The following is a 16,837-nucleotide window of genomic DNA, read 5'->3' on the forward strand; positions in this document are numbered from 1 at the left end:
CAATTCCCTTCCCCAAATCCCTTCCCCAAACCCTTTCCCCACAGCCCTACCTCCCCAAATCCCTTCCCCAAATCCCTTCCTCCCCAAACCCCTTCCCCTCAGCCCTTCCTCCCCAAATCCCTTCCCCAAATCCCTTCCCCAAACCCCTTCCCCTCCACAGCCCTTCCCCACAGCCCTTCCTCCCCACATCCCGTCCAAATCGCTCCTTGGCAGGAGGGGGAGACCAAGGCCTGCAGTTATTGATTTATTCCAGTTATTTTAACAGATTTACTGGAAAGCACCGAGGAGGAGGCAGCGGGGCAGCGCTGGGCTCAGCTGGCACACAGCCTTTCTTTGCTCCCCGCGGATCTGTGCCACCAACAAGCCCCTGGCCGCTGGCAGCGCTTGGCCATTTCTGTTCCGAGCCGCCTGCTGCATCCTCTGGCAGCGTCCAGTTGTTGTTTGGGATTTTTCCCTCCGCCCCCGCTGCGTTTCACAGCGTTCAGCTGGAACTGGGGAGGGGGCTCCGGGCAGGGACATTCACCTGCAGCAAAGCCGAGGAGTTCGGGCAGAGAAGGAGCCCCCGAGCTCCAAGCAGCCCTGCGGGGGCTCTCACCTCCTCCAGAGCAGTGTCAGGATCTCTGCTGGTCAGAGTGACTTCGAGAAAAGCTGGAAAGTCTCTTTTCCCCAGCCCGGCGCCTGAAGAAAGAGTCAGGGCTCTTCATTTCTCGGTCTCAGGGTTGTTTGGTGTATCTTATCTATAAAAACCTTTCTTTTGTTTTGCTGAGTCAGTCAGAGGCACTCTGCCTGCCTCCAGGGCAGTGTTATGTTTTTATACTAAAAAATACGTGTGTGCAATGTTTGCAATTACTTTCTAATACTCATCACTTATTTTAGACAGTGAGCTTCTACTCTAAATTAATCTAGAAGTGCCAACATCACAGCAGAAGATGGAGGCTAAGAAGAAGGAGAAAGGGTGGACACGCTTAGATTCTTCTATTTTGTTTTTCTGAATTTCTATTCTAAAATCTTCAAAATCTACTTTTTTATTTTGTGATAAATTCACTATCATTCTACTTAATTTCTCATGGCTTGCAGATCTTCATCTAAGCTTGGTAACTTGCTCTACGGGTCATAATTAAAAACCACAGGGGCATTCTGGGCTCTGTGCCAGGGTCTCTGAGCCCCCTGGCTGGGGTCTTGGCCATCCAGGACAGCCAGAGGGATCCCTGGCTCCTCACAGATCAGGGTTCCTCCGGACAGCCCCCCCGGGCCGTGTGCCAGAGTTACTCAGCCACCTTTTGTCGCCTTTCCATCCTACTACATATTTATCAGCCTCATTTGCATGGCCTTTGCATAAACCGCTGCAGGAGTGTCTCTCTTGAAGGCAAGCTGAAGTGTGCATCTCCATAATTCTGCCGGCATTTTGACTTCCCAGGACAGAGCCTTTGTTTTATGCCATTGCCAGCAAATTCCTGCTCGGGTGGGCTCAGGTTTCCAGTGCACCATTAGCACACAGCCGTTCCCATCCACAGCTCCAGAGAATTTCCCTGTTCCCTTCCAAGTCCAAACAGCAGCAGCCCTGATGCTTTTGGGAATCCTCCATCTTATTTAGATGCCTGAACACAGTTGGGATGAAAACCTTTTTTAAAAGCTCCAGGACCAAGGCTCTGCCACCAGAGCTCAGGGATGTGGCCATTCCTTATCCAGGTGCTCCTTTTCTGACTCCTCACAGCTCCACGGAGTGAGAGGAAATACAGTTTTGATTCCAGACCCTAATTAGGCCTCAGGAAAGGAGATCATGTGCTCTGTGCTCACCAAAGGGTCCCAGCATCAATCCCAGCTTTGGCAGGGTTCACTTGTGGTTCCCAAGATGGTTCTGAGGAGGGAGGGGGGTCCATCCCCCCACAATGTTTCCAGTGGGAATGGGAGAAAAACTCTCATCACATGGGCAGAACAGGCAGGAGGAGGTTTATAAAAGGTTTCCATTTCTTGGTGTGAGGTAGCCATTTCTGCATCATTCCCAAGATCTTCCACAGCACTACTGGGACAGAGCCCCTCGTGGCTCCCAAGATGATGCTGAGGAGGGAGGAGGGTCCATCCCCCCACAATGTTTCCAGTGGGAATGGGGGAAAGACTCTCATCACATGGACAGAACGGGCAGGAGAAAATTCATAAAAAGTTTTAATTTCTTGGTGTGAAGCAGCCATTTCTGTATCACATCCCCATCATCTTCCACAGCACTGCTGGGACAGAGCCCTGTGTGCCCAGGGCAGGCAGTGCAGGAGCCTGGGATGAGGACACCAGGTCAGGGGAATTGATTTCACAATCCTGGAAGAGCAAAAACCCCACAGCAACAATCTCATCGGATGTTCCTGCAAATACATCCGTGTCCATTAGGCTGCTGGGCTGCCTGGAGTGCTGGCTGAGTGCTCCCGCCGGGATCGATGCTCCCCGCCCTTAAAAACCCACTAATCACCCTGATTTATGGGTAACATGCCTCGGCGGCACCCGGAGGCCTGTGCTTGTTCCGAGGGGAGGGTTTAAACCCTTCCTGCTTTTTAGTGCTTTTTGGTTGAGAGAAATCTGTGGCTGCTGCCTGCCCCACAGTGCTGGAGCAGATTGCTGGGGGCTGGGGAAGCAGCTCCTGGGGCAGGGATTCCATGAGCACCCAAGTTTTGGCAGTGTCCAGCACCGTGGCAGCTCCAAGGTGCAATATCTGTGCTGTAATTGCACTCTTGAGCCTGCTGTCTGCCCAGCAGGGTTTGGCTCATAGAAGCAAGTCTGGCTGCTCTGCGGTGTCCTGGGGCTGAGGGGTCTCAGAGCTGCATCCAGCCAAGCCAGGGGGCTGAAAAATCCCTAAATCCCTCCCTGCCTGTGCCAGGGAGCTGCAGCACAGACAAGGCCTCTCCAGCAGCCAGCAGCATCCCCTCTCTGGGCACTGGGAGTGGGAGCAGCATCACTGAACCAGGGCATCTCCCTGGTGATAGAAATGAGAGCAGGATCCCGGTACTAAAGTGATTTCAGCATCTATTATAAGAAAAAGAAAGGCCTAAAGCAAGGGTGATTTTCAGCATTTATTATAAAAAAAGAGAAAGGCCTAAAGCAAGGGTGATTTTCAACATTTATTACAAAAAAAAAGAGAGGTCTAAAGCAAGGGGCCCTGGGCTGAGCAGGAGCAGTCCCGTCCACCGGGGCTGGGTTTTCTTTTCAGCAGCAATGGCCCCGATGTCCCAGATGGAGCAGCACAATTGTGGGTCAGGAGCCACTTTTTATCCTGTTTTTTGTGCCTTTGGATTGGTTTCTGTTTGGATCCTTCATTTGCATGAAGGTTTTAGGCCTTGATTTGCCCATGACAGTTCTGTCCAGGCTGGCTCGTGGTGCACTGTACTGAGGTGTGTGATGGTACCTTGAGTACTGGATTTCCCTTTTAACCCCTTTTACCATATAACAACCAAACTAACAGCACATGCTTAGCGATCCATCAACTATTTAACAACACTTTCTAACTTATTTTTAACCCTGGGGCGCTGAGGAACGTCTCCAGGAGCATTGGGAAGAATCTCCACGGGGTGCTGCCTGCAGCCTGATGAGCACGGGCTCAGCCCTGCCCTGCTCAGCTAATCAAAAGGAGCTGAAGTGCCTCCCTGATTGCAGTGAGTAAGTGCCTCGGTGGGCAGCAAATGCCGGGCACTGGAGAGCTCTTCAATCACACCACAAAATAGATGGCACAGCCAGAGCCTGCAGCCAGGAGCACTCAGGGGTTGCCTGGGGACCAGCGCACGCTTGTGAGAGAGGATTGTCACCACATTGCTCTTCACAGAGAGAAGCAAGGCACAATTCTTCCCGAGAATACTTCTGGGTTTCTCTGAACTCAGAGAAATTCTTAAAATTTGCTGTACCTGCGTTTGTACGAAAGCAAAATGCAATATGAAAAATTGTTTACCCGAAGTGATGGTGTTTTATTTCCTCGGCCTATCAGGGCCAAGTGTGTGTTTGAGTCAAAACTATCAGCTAACAGTCACAAGATGTTGTGCAATTGTGTGCAGTTGAGTGCTTAGCAGACTCGGTTTAGATATAATGTAACATAGTATAATATAACATAGTGTAATATAATAGAATAAAGTAATTAACCTTCTGATAAAATAGAGTCAGATCCTTCTCTCCCTTCGTCAGGGGTGTCATGCAAATGCAATAGAGGATGATGAGGAAGGAGGAAGAGGGAGGAGTAACTCCATCTCTGGCTGTTGTGGAGGGCTGCAGGAGAGACCCATCAGCCAGGCTGAGGCACAACGGCCTCGTGGTGTTTCTGGTCCTCAAATCTGTGAACCCACAGTGTTTTCAAAGCATTTCCTGTATTTAAGGAGAGAGCTGCTCTGGAGTGCTTCCCTGGATGCTTTACTCATGTCCTGTAAATAATGCATTAGTTTCACTTACAGGAGGGAAAGCAGCCCAGGTTTGTGTTACTGCTGGGGCTGCAGACAGAACACAGCATCCCCCCCTCCCCGGGCTCCTTCCTCGCCACAAACTCCTCGTTCCTAATTTCCCTTTTCCTATTTAATGAGCTGGTAAGCGCAGGGATGATGCCTGGCTCACAGTGCCCTGTGCATTAGGCAGAGATGATCCCATTAGGAGCAGTCTGGCGAGCCTGGCTGGATGCCTCCCGTCCTGCCCGGGGCTGGGGCCAGGCTCCCTGGGACCCCCTGCCTTCCCCCAGGGCATGGAAACTCTCCTGGAGGGAGCAGTGCAGGCAGCCCCACAGCAGGGACTGTGAAAAATGCACGTATTTTATGATTGGCTTTTGGCAAATATTGAAATGAATATTATGTGTGTTGTGTTAGAAAGTGATGCTGTGTTAATTCTCTTAAGTAGTGTGTTAAATATAGTTTTAGGTTATAAAAATTGTTAAAATAGAAACTGTGCTATGTAGGATACTTTTTTTAAAGAAAGGACTCGCAGTGAGATAGCAGCCACAGGACACCTGAATCTTTCAGAGAAAAAGAATTTATTTCTCCATTATCAGGAGAAATGAACTTCTTCCCACCTGGAAGGCGCTGTTAGGATTCAAAGGAAGAAGTTGATGATGACCAGACAGAATCCTGTGTTTGAATGGAATTTATGCATCATGTATGGGGTGTATGAATATGCAACAGGTTATTGTTTTTAAGGATTAATCCTCTGTTAACGTGGGTCCTTTTTCAGGGCTCGTGCTGCCCAGAAAAAGATACCCAGATTTCCGTAACTCTTTGTCTCTATTGTCTCATATTTAATTAAAATTGTCCAAATTATTATTACTCTAACTGTATAACTATTTTTATAACCGTTTTATTACTATTAAACTTTTAAAACTTTCAAAACAAGTGATTGGCGTTTTTCACAGGGACCATGCTGGTTCATGCCAGCCCTTTCCTGGGATGGATCTGCATGCTCTGCCATGCTCCGAGCAGGTTTGCAAAACAGAGCTTCACCTGGGAGATGGACAAGCTTCCAGAAGTGTGGGTCATGCTCCAGGGAAAAGAATGTTTTCAGCTGTCTGCTGGTGAAGCAAAGAGAAGGGAAAACAAGTCCTGCTGTTGGAACCCACGACCTCCTGGTCCAGGGGTCAGGACGTGGCAGCTCATCAGCTCCCAGCTGCCAGAGGCACGGCAGGTACTGGGGTGTCACAGCCTCACTGTTCAATAATTCATCAGAAAAGGCCAAGCAGAGGCAAGTGCTGGGAGCAGCCCAGTGGTGGGAATACGTGAGCAGCCTCAGGAGGGCCAGGCTGCAGCGAGGCCCCCACTCTGCAGCAAGCAGGGCTGGCAAGAGCTGCTTGGAAAGCTTTGGGTGGCTTTGCTCCCAGTAACATGCCTGTTGATTTTCCCTCTGGCCCTCCTGTGTGGCTATTATATTTTCTGAAAAATCTTTTCTTTAAGATTTTTTTCTTCTTGAGAAGCTGAGAGGCCTCAGGAACAAAATGTAAGCTATGGTTATCTGCTGCTGTGGAATGCAACAGGTGGATCTGGGATTGGGCTCATGTGGATGTTTCTAATTCATGGCCAATCACAGCCCAGCTGGCTCGGACTGTCTCAGTCACAAGCCTTTGTTATCAATCTTTTTTTTTATTCTTAACTAGCTTTCTGATTAAATTTTTCTTCTATTCTTTTAGTATAGTTTTCATATAATATATATCATAAAATAATAAATCAGCCTTCTGAAACATGGAGTCAGATCCCCGATTCTTCCCTCATCCTCGGACCCCTGCAAACACGACCACACTCCTGCAGCTTTTGTTGCATCATTTTCCCTTTACATCCCTGTTTCCCTTTTCTGTTTCAGGCCAGGCTAGGAAGGAGAGCAGCAGGGCCTCCCCCAGCACAGCTGACACCCCCCAAACCCTGCAGAAGCCCAGGGGAGGCTAAGCCAGCCTTGCCCACAGCCCTGCTCAGTGTTTGGGGGAGCCCTGAGCAGGGGCTGCACCCCAGGCTTGTGCCCCCACCCAGTGCCCAGCCAAGGGACACCACACCCACAGGCAGGTTCCTGGTGCCCATCCTGCAGGTTAAATCTGTTCCCAGCCACAAATTAGACATCCAGTCTCTTGAGCTCAGCTTAAATTACAGTGCAGGGTTACAGTGCTCCTTCTAATTAGGAGCTTTGCTCTGGAAGCACAGCCCTGCAGCAACGCCCTGTGCACACTTCCTCCTGCCAGGGCAAACCAAGGCAGGGGGGCCCATCCTGCCCATGGAGCCCCTGGAGGGGCCCATCCTGTCCATGGAGCCCCTGGAGGGGCCCATCCTGCCCATGGAGCCCCTGGAGGGGCCCATCCTGCCCATGGAGCCCCTGGAGGGGCCCATCCTGCCCATGGAGCCCCTGGAGGGGCCCATCCTGCCCATGGAGCCCCTGGAGGGCCCCATCCTGCCCATGGAACGCCTGGAGGGGCCCATCCTGCCCATGGAATGCCTGGAGGGGCCCATCCTGCCCATGGAGCCCCTGGAGGGCCCCATCCTGCCCATGGAGCCTCTGGAGGGGCCCATCCTGCCCATGGAATGCCTGGAGAGGCCCATCCTGTCCATGGAACACCTGGAGGGGCCCATCCTGCCCATGGAGCCCCTGGAGGGCCCCATCCTGCCCATGGAGCCCCTGTAAGGGCCCATCCTGCCCATGGAACCCCTGGAGGGTCCATGGAGAAGGTCCTGGCCCTGGAAGGTCCAGCTGTGGTTGCTGCTGGGAGGGAAGGTGGCCTCAGGTGGTGCCGCCCTGCACCTCACGCTGGGTTTCAGCCCAGCACAGCCCCAGCTCCAGCTCTACAAGGCTGGGACAGAGGAGTGGCCAAACTGGGTTTTATCCCAAGCCCTCAGCTCCTCACAGTGGGTCAGGCCATGCCAGGACCCATCAGAGGCACCGCTGTGTGCCATAGGGAGGGCTGGGGTACTTCAGTGCCTCATGAAACAGCAGCACAAACAGTCCCTGCTCCAGCATCACTGTCTGGGCAGCTGTGCCAGGAATGGGTTTGGCTGCTCCCCTCCCCTGGAGCTGCCAGAGCCTGGAGCCAAGTGGCAGCTTCCCAGGTGCCCAGGCAGCTGCAGCATCTGCAGGGATAACTTGGCACTGCTGGAGTCTTTGTCCTAACAAAGAAAAAAGTAGATTGAAAAAAAAAACAAAAAACAACCTCCTGGAGGGGGCCAGGAGCTGCTACCCTGGGCTGGGTGGGAATGGGAGAGGGGGGCTCCCATCCCAGCAGGATGAGGTACAGCAGCAGTGGGAAGAGACTGGGGTGCTCCCACACCCATCTGGCCTTTGGGTCAAAAACAAACCCGGACAGAACATCTGCAGATTTCTTACTGAAACTTCACATTCTCTCTCAACGATAAAATTTCACTTTCTGGTTTGTTGTTTTTTAACCAGAATAACCTAAAACATTTCAGAAATGTGCTCCGTGGCCCAGCCCCAGATGCCTCCAAGCATCCTCAGTGCAGCAGCCCCATCCCAGCCTGTCGCAGACATCTTTTATGGAAAATCCTTTCCTTAGGATTTTTTCCTCCTGAGAAGCTGAGAGGCCTCAGGAACAAAATGCAAGCAATGGTTATCTGCTGCTGTGGAATGCAACAGGTGCATCTGGGATTGGGCTCATGTGGATGTTTCTAATTAATGGCCAATCACAGCCCAGCTGGCTCAGACTCTCTGTCTTAGCCACAAAATTTTGTTATTCATTCCTTTCCTATTCTATTCTTAGCCAGCCTTCTGAGATGAGACCTTTTCTTCTATTCTTTTAGTACAGTTTTAATGTAATATATATCATAAAATAATAAATCAAGCCTTCTGAAACATGGAGTCAGATCCTCTCTCTTCCCTCAACATAAGACCCCTGTGAACACAGGGCTGTCCCACCAGCCCTCTCCTCCCTGCTCTGTCCCTCCCCTCCGGATGCAACCACAGCCCACAGTGGCTGCAGAGCTCCGGACGTGTCCCTGGGCGCTCCCCTCCTGCCCAACTGATATTTCTGTGGTCTGGCAGCTGAGAGCCAAACCTCTTCCCGCTGCCCCTGGGTTTGGCACAGCTGCCAGAGCCCCGCTGGAGTCAGCACAGGGCTCCCAGCAGCCAGGCAGGGCATCCCTGCAGAGCCTGAGCTGCTCCATCCAGAGCAGGGTGCCACTGCTTTCATTCCACCTCCCCAGCCCTGGGCTGGCCACTCCCATTGTCCCCCAGCCACCAACACTGCAGGTCCTTGCTCTTCCCAGGCCTGGGAGGAACCCCCATCCTGTGCATTTCTATGCAAACTGGGGTCCAGCACCACCAGGCAGCAGCCAAGTTGTCACACCAGATGTAAACTTGGGCCATTGTCCCTCTAGAACATTTGTCACTATAACACCCACTGTTTTCCTGCACACTGTTCAGTTTGTAACGATGCATCTGTATCCAAAAATGGGGTCCAGCAGCACCAGGCAGCAGACAAGTTGTCACACCAGATGTAAACTTTGGGCCCTCTAGAGTGTTTGTCACCTAAAACACCCACTGTGTTTTCCTGCACATTGCTTTAGTTGTAATTTAGTTGTAACTGATTCATCTCTCTCCAAACTGGGGTCCAGCACCACCAGGCAGCAGCCAAGTTGTCCCACCAGATGTAAACTTTGGGCTATTGTCCTTCTAGAGGGTTTGTCACCTAAAACACCCACTGTGTTTTCCTGCACACTGCTTTAGTTTGTAATTGATGCATCTCTACCCAAACTGGGGTCCAGCAGCACCAGGCAGCAGCCAGGTGCCTCCAGGCTGTCCCACCAGATGTAAACTTGGGCCATTGTCCCTCTAGAGGGTTTGTCACCTAAAACACCCACTGTGTTTTCCTGCACACTGCTTTAGTTTGTAATTGGTGCACATAAATATACATAGATATATATACAGAAACACAGTGAGCAGGTCACTATTTAAAGCCTGGGCAAGGAGGAGGACCAGAGCCAAGCCTGGTTTTTAGGAATGGGACACAGGTGCAAGCTGAGGGCATGGCCCCAGGCTGTTGGCTGCACGCCAGGGCCATGGGCCCATCATCCTGCAGCGTGGATGGGGTTTGGAGGAGCTCAAACAACCTCTGCAGTGGGCTGGAGTGGCCAAGCCTGGCTCTGTGGAGCTGTGGGTGAGCCCTGGCCCTCTGCATCCCATGGGATCCCCCAGGGGAGCCCAGCAGCACCCATGGCAGTGGGCGATGGTCAGTGCTGGGTGCCAGGACAGATGCTGGGTGCCAGGGGTGCCACAGAGGCTCTGCTCTCGCACCAGGGCACAAGGACAGGCTCTGCCAAGCCCCACACCCATCCTCATCAGCCGGGGATTTGTGCAAGAGGAGCCCCAGCAGAGGCAGAGCCAGGGAGAGCCTGGTGGCTCGGCTCCTGCCCAAGCACACAAACCACCTCCTGCCCCAGCACAAACACAAACACAAACACAAACCACCTCCTGACGAGCACAAACCACCTCCTGCCCGAGCACAAACACAAACCACCTCCTGCCCACAGCCCGGGCCTTGCTCTTCCTCCCACAAGGGACAAAAGGGACAGAGCCAGCCCTCCCTGCCAGCAGCAGCCTCTGTATAGGGGATGTTTGTGCTCCCAGTGAAGGAGGAATGATGAGGAGGACTCCATCTTATCAGAAGGCTAATTAATTACTTTATTATTTATTATACTTTTTAGTTAATAATTTATTGTTAAATAATTATATAAATATATTATAATATAAAATTATAAATGATTTATTTATATATTATATATAATTGTAGCAATAATATATAAATAAATTATATCTATTATATTATATAATAGATATAAATTATATAATAATTTATATATATAAATATATATTTATAATAAATACATAATATATTATAATAAATACCTGAATATATATTTTTATATAAAATATATTTAATATAATTATATAAATATATAATATAATATAATATATATGAATTTTATATATTTATAATGTAAATATATTATAATAGAAAATTATATTAAGAATTATTATATATATAAATAATTTATTATTACTTTATTATTTATTATACTATATTATTCTATGCATCTAAAACTGAACCTGCCAAGCACTCAACCCTGCACACAACTGCACTGAATCTTGTGACTGTCCCCAGCAGTTCCAACACACACACACACTCTTGGCCCTGATAGGCCAAGGAAACAAAACACCATCACTTTGGGCAAACAAAACACCATCATTTTGGGTAAATAATCTCCATATTGCATCCTACTTGGGCACAAACAGAGGCACAGCAAATGATAAGAATTGTGTTTCCTTTCTCGGAGGTTCAGAGAATGTGAAATGCAGAAATATCCTTGGGAAGAATTGCGCCTTGCTTTTCTCTGCGAAGAGAAATGTGGTGCCCAGCTGGTGGGGACAGCAGTGGGGACCCCCCTGTGCCAGGCAGCCAAGAATCGAGGGCAGGGAGTGGCACAGCCAAGGGGGCTCCAGCTGGCAGGGGAGCCCTGCCCAGTGCTCCCAGTGCTCCCAGTGCTCGGCTGCATTGGGATGTACCTGCCGTGGGCTCCACCCTCCCCCAGCTCAGCCAACTGGCAGGTGACGATGCCGGGGCTTTGTCCCTGCACTGTGATGTTGCCTGTGATTTATAGGTCATTTTACAGCAGCTGTAAAGAGGCTGTAAATTATAGGAGGGGCATAAATTAGCCACGGAGCCCTTTACTGGCCATAAAGATCTAAGGCCCACCACAGCTGCCTTTGGAGCTGGCACCCCGGGACATTCCCGAGGACAGCCAGGGGTGTCTTCAGCCAGGCCAGTGAGGCTGTGCTGACTTATTTAGCACGGCTCAAATAAATGGGGCCTTTTATTCCAGCAGGGCCACAGAGCCAGAGTGTGACAGGTGGGGAGGGGCCGGGGTGATGGGGCAGCCCAGGGGCTCCCTGGCCCATCCCAACCTTTCCCTTTTGTTTTTTTGGGGGGAGAAGTCACTGCATGGCCCCCAAGGGGGTCCTGGAGCTGGGACCCTGTCGAGACCCAAAACATTCCTCTGGCTACCCTGAGTGATTCAAGACCCTAGCAAAGAGCTCAGAAACCTTGGCACAGAGTCAAAAACACCTGTGCCTTCCATTTTAGTCCATTAAAAAAACTTAGCAACTTTGTGTGAAGAGTTACAAGCCACAAGACTTTGAGTAGAATGATAGTGAATTTGTCACAGAGTGAAGAAATAGAATTTTGGAGATTTAGAATGGGGGTTCAAGAGGAAAGATGGAGGAATCTGGGTGTGTCCTGTCCTTCTTCTTCTTCTTCTTCTTGTCCTCCGCCTTCTGCTGGGATGGTGGCACTTTTGGATTGGTTTAGAATAGAGACAGACTGTCTAACATAGGTGATAGGTACTGGAAAATTCAAGATGGAAAGATGGAGATGGAAATTGGAAATTTCAAGATGGAAAGAAGGAGATGGAAATTGGAAATTTCAAGATGGCAAGATGGAGGATTTTGGGCGTGTCCTGTCCTTCTTCTTCTTCCTGTTCTCCACCTTCTGCTGGGATGGTGGCACTTTTGGATTGGTTTAGAGTAGAGACAGACTGTCTAATACAGGTGATAGGTATTGGAAAATTATTGTAAATAAAGCACACGTAGTTCTTAGTATAAAAAATTAACACCACCCCAAGAGCAGTGGTTGTGCCACAACCTGACCAGCTGGACAGAGAAAGAATGGAATAGATAAGAGAAAATAAACAACCTTGAAAAGCAAAACCGACAAATCTCGACTTCTTTGGTTGTGGGGCTGGGAAAAAAATGACTTTCTAATACCTCAAAAGTCATCTCAGCCACAAAAACCCAAAAGGAGCCCCAGTCCAGGCCAGCCTAGCCCAGGAGGGTTTGGTGCTCCATGTGCCAAGAGGCAGCAGCAGGATGGGGTCAACACCTCGGGGCTTGCAGGTGGCTCCATTCCCCATCTGCCAGCACCCGAGTCCCTTCCCTGGTGCCAGGTGTCCCCTGGGCTGTGTGGCCCCCAAATGGAGCCCCCCAACGTGGGTGAGCCCCCCGAATTCCAGCGCTGCCCCCGCCCTGCCTGGCGGCAGTTGATGCCCCGTTGTTCTCCCCCTGTTGTTCTCCTGCGTGACCCTGGAGCACAAGCAGCTTTGCAGCCTGTTAATTACATTATGTCTAACGAGCAGGATCAGGCGGAAGGGATTAAACCTTGGATGTGCTTCTGCGGTGCTGGGGCAGAGGAGAGAAAAGCAGCTTTATCCATTCAGAACGGGAGTCACTTTTCACACCGGCTCCAATCCCAGAGCTAATCCCCTTAGTTTGCCCAGTGCACTGACAGCTCCACACACAGGCAGGGCAGGCAGGATGCTCCTGGCCCCAGCCTCGAAATTTTCCTTGCCTTATCAAGCCTCAAATCCTGCTGGATGAGCTCTGAGGAGATTCTGCAAGCCCTGCCCTGTGACCGTGTTCACAGGGGTCTGAGGATGAGGGAAGAGACGAGGATCTGACTCCATGTTTCAGAAGGCTGATTTATTATTTTATGATATATATTACATTAAAACTATACTAAAAGAATAGAAGAAAGGATTTCATCAGAAGGCTGGCTAAGAATAGAAAAAGAAAGAATGATAACAAAGGTTTGTGGCTCGGCTCTCTGTCTGAGCCAGCTGGGCTGTGATTGGGCATTAATTAGAAACAACCACATGAGCCCAATCCCAGATCCACCTGTTGCATTCCACAGCAGCAGATAACCATTGCTTACATTTTGTTCCTGAGGCCTCTCAGCTTCTCAGGAGGAAAAATCCTAAGGAAAAGATTTTCATGAAAAGATGTCTGTGACACTGCCCCATCACTGTCCAGGGACCCTTTTCATGGCTTCTCTGCTCACCACAGGACCAAACAGAAGTTCTGGGGAATTTCTGGGAGTTACCAGCAGCTCAGCATTTCCTGGGGCTGCAGCTGCTCACAGCATGGCAGGAGCATGGGAAGTGCTGGCGTGGGGTGCAAATTGTCCCCAGATACTTCAGGGAACGCCTTCCAAGAATTGGAGTCCCCACACACAGAGCACCTGTGGAGCTCCTGGTCCTTGAGACCACCCAAAATCCTGTAGCTGGGCACTGGGTGATCCCCAGGGCCAAGGAGGGCCCCAGAGCAGGCAATGCTGCATCCTCAGGCTGGGAACTGCCCACGGGAGGGGAGGGACTGTTTTGCCCAGAGATTCTGTCAGCCAGAGTGAGCCCCTGAGGGCATCAAACTCAGGCTCCTGGGCGAGAGATTTGCATGATTATTCAGCATGAATTCACATTTGATTTGCATGATTATTCAGCAAGAATTCGCCTTTTATTTGCATGATTATTCAGCATTAATTCACCTTTGATTTGCATGATTATTCAGCAAGAATTTGCCTTTGATTTGCATGATTATTCAGCACGAATTTGCCTTTGGTACCGAGCCAGGCTCACCCCCTGTGTGACAAGGAAGGCACTTTGCATTCTGAGATGCTGGAGCATCACCTGCCTCCCCCTCAGCTACACAAGCTTAGCCACCACTGAGCTCCCTGGGGAATTCACAGAATCAAGGAATCACTTAGGTTGGAAAATACCCTTGGGATCATCAAGTGCCTCTGCTAACCCCACACTGCCCAGTCCCATGCCAAATCCAGCCCTGAGGCTGCCCAGCACACTCTGCCTGCACCTTGGCATCTCTCAGGAGCAGCTTGAGACAGGGAAAACCTCTGTCCCTGGCTGGGCATGGGGCTTGGCCCAGGCAGTGCCCCAGGCAGTGCCACCAGCTGGGCTCAGCTCCCTGGCACTGTCCCCAGGAGCTGCAGCTTTGGGAGGGGTGGGCACAGCCACAGAGCCCCTGCCTAAGCAAAGCTGTCAAACTGCAGCAGCAAACCTGGGCTGGTTGCTGGAGACCCCAAGGAGAGCATCTGCAGCTTGTTTCCAGCGTGAACTCCTGTAAAAAGGGCACTGTGTCTATAAATCCATCACGGGGAAGCTTCCTGGAAACTCTCCCTGCACCTTGGCATCTCTCAGGAGCAGCTTGAGACAGGGAAAACCTCTGTCCCTGGCTGGGCATGGGGCTTGGCTCCATGGGGACGTGGGTGACAGACACTGGGGCTGCCCCAGGCAGTGCCACCAGCTGGGCTCAGCTGTCCCCAGGAGCTGCAGCCCTGGGAGGGGTGGGCACAGCCACAGAGCCCCTGCCCAAGCACAGAGTGAGGCTGCAGCAGCAAACCTGGGCTGGTTGCTGGAGACCCCAAGGAGAGCATCTGCAGCTTGTTTCCAGCGTGAACTCCTGTAAAAAGGGCACTGTGTCTATAAATCCATCACGGGGAAGCTTCCTGGAAACCCAGTTTGGCTTCTGTTGCTCTCATTCCCTGTGCTCAGAGCCCCCAGGGCTGCAGGGCAGAGGCTGGGAAGGGCTGGCAATGCTGAAGGGGCCTTGCACATCTCGGAGTCCTGCAGAGTCACCTCTCAGCGCTCAGAGCAGGAAGAGGGGCTCCCACCCACCCTTTGGGCACCAAACCCCCCTGCAACAGCTCCCTGTGAGCCAGGAGCCTCTGCCAGGGCCATGCTCTGAGCCAGGCTGTGCTCTGTGTCCTCCAGCATCAGCTAAAACAGGTTCTAATGCCTCCCCAGCTCAGCAGCCAAGACAAGGGTGAATTGAGTCAAACATTGGCAGGTGGAAGTACCAGAGGATGCTCCTCCCCGGCAAATTAAGCCCAAATGAATTAATCAATGAGACAGATTTTAAAAGCTTTCATGCACTTGTGCAGCTCTTGCTCTATATATATATACACCAGTCACCTGCTCCAGAGCTGCTGGGCAGGACAGGACCCTGGGGAGAGCTGGGGACTGAGTCACCTTCACCTGGAGGTGCCCTGCAGCCATTCTTTTCCTGGCACCTGTCTGTTAGAGAGTGAAGGAAAGGGCAAGAGGATCCCAGCAGCCCTGGACACTGAGAGGAGCCATTCACAATCTGGAGGGGTGAGAGAGTTTAGGGTCTGTCTGTGGTTTCCTTTGCCTTCCTCCTCCTCCTGTTTCCAGCGTGTGGGAGGCATCTTCATCCGGCAGCATCAGCCTCGTGTGGGTTTGGCAGAGCAAGCGGGCACAGCTCTCTGCCCTGCTCTATAAATACAGCCCTGGCTTCTCCAGGGCTGTCTAGACAGGAAACAGCCTGAGAACTGGGAGAAAACTCCTGGAGTTAAAGGGGACTGGGACTGTGCTGGGAGCCCAGGGGAAACTGGCTACTCACTCCCAAATCCAGGGGATCCAAGGCTCTGGATGAGGGAGAGGAAGATGGGGAGGCAGCACAGCTCCACCACAACCACCCCTCTGTCCTGCCCTGGCCTCTCTGCCTCCCATCCTTATGCCAACCATTGCAGCTCTGCATGGGATCCACTGGATCCCTCACCCATCAGAGCCTGGGCAGGGCACAGGGACCCAGCTGCTTGGGTCCTTCCTTCCAGGTGCTAAACCTGCCTGAGTTTGTTTTGCATTGCTTTCCCTTCATACTCTTGCAGGGAAAAGTCTTCATCCTGGCTGTTTTGTCCCCAGCTGTGGCTTTTTATTTTTCCCTGTAAACATCCAAGTAGTACTTGAAAGAAAGAAAAAAAAAAAACCCAGCTCCAGTTAGTGGGGGAGGAATCCTGGCCTGTGGGTAATGACACATAATGACAGCCCTTCTCCCTCTGCAAGGAGCTGCTGTTGGGCTTCCAAATGACAGCGTGCAGAAAATGCCATTAGCAGATTACCCAGCTGAAGAATCTTTGCAGTAACAAGAAGGTGAAATGCATCTGGCCTTGAGAGAAGGAGCTGCCAGCTCCATGGCAGAGGGGAATCCCATATCCATAGAGATCTCTGCACCAGCCCAGCCTGTTGTGCACAATCCAGGGATCCCACCAGGCCCAGGGACCAGTCCCCAGGTCCTCAGTTCCCAGGAGGGAGAGGGGCAATGTGTGGGTGCTGTGGGCACTGCTGGAGGGGTGAGATAAGGGGAGAGAGAGTCCTCATCTGAGGAGAACCCCCAAGAGATTTGTCTTGTGCCTGCACCACTGTAAAGGCTGTAAATTACTGACATCTCTTATCTGGAGTGTCCTCCCCCTGTGAGGAGGAGATAACAGCCTGAGGAGGTGGCTGTTGCTGCTCTGATGGACTTCAGCACCTTTATCTGCCCCTGGAGATCTTTTGGGGCCAATCCAGAGATAGCAGGAGGATTTCTCAGGGTGGAGAGCAGAGGGGACAGGATGGGCAGTGTCCTGGCCCTGCCCTGGCTCTAGAGACAGTCCTGGGTGTGCTGGTGTCACCAGGGCAGCTGAGCAGCACCAGGGCCTGTCCTTTCTCCATCCCCAGCCCTCTGAACCTGCCTGGCTGTGTGGGCACTCCCATGGAGCCCGAGAAGC

At 51.3% G+C, this 16,837-nt stretch overlaps 1 long non-coding RNA gene across 1 annotated transcript; it reads right to left on the reverse strand.

The window, feature by feature from the left end:
* Positions 1–231: 231 nt before the first annotated feature.
* LOC139603840 (uncharacterized) lies at positions 232–16,358 on the reverse strand. The gene is made up of 2 exons (XR_011683821.1): positions 16,190–16,358; positions 232–678 (listed from the first exon to the last, which is right to left on the reverse strand). It is a non-coding gene; the product is annotated as an uncharacterized lncRNA (long non-coding RNA).
* Between the last annotated feature and the right edge of the window lie 479 nt (positions 16,359–16,837).

The sequence above is a fragment of the Agelaius tricolor genome, unplaced genomic scaffold (genome assembly GCF_023055355.1).
Source record: "Agelaius tricolor isolate 1412-34295 unplaced genomic scaffold, bAgeTri1.0.p SCAF_41, whole genome shotgun sequence".
Taxonomy (NCBI): Eukaryota; Metazoa; Chordata; class Aves; order Passeriformes; family Icteridae; genus Agelaius; species Agelaius tricolor.